The sequence below is a fragment of the Chamaea fasciata genome, unplaced genomic scaffold, assembly GCF_029207755.1.
Source record: "Chamaea fasciata isolate MVZ Bird 193981 ecotype frontalis unplaced genomic scaffold, bChaFas1.0.hap1 SCAF_13, whole genome shotgun sequence".
In the NCBI taxonomy this organism is placed as follows: Eukaryota; Metazoa; Chordata; class Aves; order Passeriformes; family Sylviidae; genus Chamaea; species Chamaea fasciata.
Genome location: NW_027094098.1, coordinates 12,144,649 through 12,148,800, shown reverse-complemented (window position 1 = coordinate 12,148,800; position 4,152 = coordinate 12,144,649).

Sequence of the window (4,152 nt, the reverse complement as noted above, 5' to 3'; positions counted from 1 at the left end):
TGGATGCAGAGAGAATGGTGTTATTTTCCCCCCAGACTGTGGATGCACACTAACCACCAGCTAACTCTTGGTTAACTCTAGAGACACCGTGAATATTTAAAACAGGGAAGTCTGTGTAGGAACAGCTTGGGGGATCCCTGCTTCTTGGAGGCAGGTTTGCCAGGCACAAGGGGACAAGAGTGCAGCTGCAGCTCTGGAGAGCCTCCTAGAAACCTGGTAATTAAAAGGGACAACGTGTATTACTGAGAACAGCCCAGGTGACCATAATGGCTTTCCCAAGGGTCACTGGCTTTGCACCAGTGTGCCAGTCAAGCATGGCTGAGGCTGTGTGTCTCAGCAGCACACCTGTATTATCAGAAAAACCAACTTCTGTGTGCGCTTACCAGTGCAGCACAGGCAGGTGCAGCTCTACTTCACAAGCACCTTTAAACACCATTTCAGCCCTGTTTGAAAGTATTTTTTTAGGCAATTCCATGCTCAGGCGGAAAATACATTGGGCTGTTCCATCAGCACCCCAGGTGGAAGGCAAATGCTCTGTTGCAGAAAGCAAAGGCTGGGTGTTCCCAGCACGGGTGTCCATGGAAGCATGCAGTGACCAGGCAGCAGATCCCTGTGGATGCAGCAGACAAACTGCTTCTTGCCCCTGCACTGCTGAGTTTCATTCCCTCGCCCAGCAGCTGGACATGTGCTACTATAGGGACTCACCAGAAATGCCCTGTGATGGAGAGGAGGTGATGTGGTCATGTCCCACCAGTTCCAGGCTGTCCTGTTAACCACCTTGCTGGTACTTGTAGGCACCAGGGGTTAGAGGGCATGTAGGTCCTCATGCAAAACTACTTGTCAGTGCTTCTCGTCCCCTTGTCCAGAGGTCAGAGCTGCCTCATTGCAGCTGCCACTTTACAAAGCTAAAACTTTTCAGCTGCTGGTACAGGCAAGCTGAGGTGGATGGTGCATTTGCACCATGTATGGACAGAGCCTGTCACACTTATGGGACACCCATGCCCTGGGATATCCACATCTAGAGCTAGAAGCGGGTTTCCAGGAATATCTCAGCTTCTTGCTTCTCACATCAACCCTGATACAAAGCCTGAACAGCATAACTCACCAACTGCCTTTGGACACTGGCTCTTGAATGGCCTCAGCAGACCTCATCAGCTGGGCAGGTAATACCTGGTTAATCAACATTTATTATCCACATCTACAGTGGATCTATACATACCTTAAGGGAAACTGGGCATTTATACATATTTATTAAAAAGTTACTAATCCATTCTCTAGTCTCCTGGTCCAATGGGTTGTTTCATTTCAGAGGGCTGTTGCTTGACCTGGCAGCTTGAGTAAAACACCTGAGCCACATCACGTGTCAAGAGCAGTGATACAGGTATGGAGCTTCTGTGACAGACTAAACTCAGCTTCAGTCCTTGAGCACCCCATCTCATGGCACTGTTTCTGCTGTAGTTTTTAAGGCCCTTGCTCATATGCTTATTCTAAACATAACTTTATTTCAGAAATCCAGTGCATATTGTCACTATGGGTCAAACAAGATTTTAAAGGATCTCTTAACAGCCTTTCCAACTGTGAAGCTTTTTATACAGGTTATGATTAAAACCATAAGGAAGAAGCAGCGTCCAATATTTTTTCATGGGGGAAAAAAAGCCAAATTTCTCCAAGGATAAAAAAGTGTTACTAAGGATGCTTGTATTATAGCTGTAAAGAATGCTGCATGACACTCCATAGGTAACATCGGTGTAAGTAACAAGCTAGAATTACTGTGCTGAGGTTTTGTGAAGAGTTATGGCACAGATTAAGTAACCTTGATCAAAGAGCTCAAAAAAAAATCAGCAAATTAATTTGTAATTTTGCCACAGATGGAAATGCACTCCAGGAGAGGCAATCTGTCGCTCCATATGCACCAATGAAATCCATGTTATCAGCTCACCCAGGCTGGGATGGGCATTTATGCAAGTCCTTGGGTGGGAGCCATGCAGTAAGGTCAGCAGTGAAGAGGCAGAAAGGATTTTGCTGCTCTTCTTAAGTATTCAAATATTACCCGGAGGGGAAAAATAAATCAAGGTGTCTCCCTTTGATGCAGTGTCCATCAAGCACAGAGAGGGGCTGCATACAACATGGCCCGTGGTGGCTAAGGGGTGTCTGGGTCAATTCCAGCAGGTGTCCCAAAGGGCAAGGGAGTGCCAGGTCACACTGTCCTAGCTCAGGCTGGGCTAGTAGAGTCACAAGAAATCCTTCCAGCAGTGAAGAGACAGCAGAAAGCCCCTACCCAGCTGCCCATCAAGACCCCACAGCAGGGGCAGCCAGCACAGGCAGCATCCTGAGGCACACAGCAGGGCAGACAGAGCTTCAACCCTGACCAGACCTCCAGGCTCCAGCCCTCAGAGATGGCACATGGGAGATGATCCTTTTGCTGTTGAAGTGTTGGCTTAAACATCACAGCAATTTTCAGCACAGCTCTTGTCACCCCTCTGAACTGATAACCCCCAGCTGGGCACAGACACAGAGCCCGCACAACTTTCACTAATGCTCTTGTGCTTCGTGGAACAGCAGTGAGGAGGTGACACCCTAAAAAAAAATCATTGTAGGTCTCACCAGGAAGATTTTAGGGTATCTTTGTGTCGCTATTTCTTTTGCATTAATTTTTTCCCTGTGCCCCTAAAGCCCATTCCTGAATAAAACTGGTGCATCCAGAAGATACAGATTATCAGAGTATTGATGGAGGACATTTTTTTGCACTGTGTATGTTGCTTATGTGGTATATAGTCTGTATTCTGTGTTGGTGCTTATACATTTATATAAAACTATATGTCATGCACCTCTACTGAATAAACTCACTGTTTAATGTGGACACTTCTGAAGAAATAAACTAAATGATGATTGTATATTTTGCTCTTTTCCACAAGGAACTGAAAAAGCTCCAAGGATACAAACAGACAACGGCCAAATAAACTGAATGAACATAAAATACAGTGAAGTCTGACAGCAATTCCTTTGTTAATGTTGTGTTCACCCACTCACCAATGAGGTCTTTGCATCATTGGCACCCAGCACTGCATCCAGTGCTTATCCCCAGACATCATCCCAATTTGATGAAAGTATAAGGGCACACAGATTGTGAATCAGACTTTGTGCACTGAAATTCCTATCTGATTTCTAACTGACTGTGGATATCTGGCAGGGTAAAATCCACACAAAGCCAAGGAAATACATCCTTGGATTTAATTTTAAAATACCTTTTTGGAACTGATAAGTAATCTTCAGACCAGTGAGCCTATTAATTATTTTTAAACATTTTTAAAGTTGCTCTAGCAGCAACCAAAGACCACGCATTTAGCAGATAAGAAGAAGAGATGATGCTTCACACATGCAGGTCACACACATCATAGTTCCTGAGTGCCAGGACTTAAAGTGAATGCAGCGAAGCAAACAAAAAGGACTTCTCTGTCTCATTAGCAACATCCTTATCAGCAAAGATGCCAACATCCCACTCAGAACAAGGCAGAGGTGGTGCTTGGATACATTTCTCTGACACCAGGTATCTGCTGGGGTTGCCACACTGGGAGGTGTTCCCGACCCTTGGCACCCTGTGGCAGTGGTGTGGCCAGTCAGCTCCTCACTGGGAATGAGATCCCATTCGCTAAACCTGTTCTTCAGGTCAGGTTTACAAAACATCTTCCCATCTCTTTGATGCTTATAATAATAGCTCCCTTCCTACCCTACTATGGCAGGTTGTGTACTTCATTCCCTGGCATAAACCTTTCAAAGGTACAAATCTTCCCCAGGCCTTGGTTAGACATGAGACCAGGGCAGTCATGCAGGACTCTGTAAAATGTTTTATCGACCTTTCCCAGCCCCAAGCAGTGAGGTTTCAATGAGCTATGCCCCAAAACTCCCGACAGTGATCACACATTTCCTTCCATGCATGGATGGCAATGGTAGTTGTTCATTGTGACAGTTCCTCTTCTGTGGAAGAGAGTAAGAACCAATCACTTCTGCTTTTTAAAGATAAAAACCTTTTAGCTATGCTCAAACTGCTCCATTGCCTGGAATTTCTCGCACTGCCAGAGTTTTCAATACCAGCTTTGCTCTTTATCCAGGTCATGCTGAGATCTCTTCTCCTAAGCACTCACTCCTGAAGTG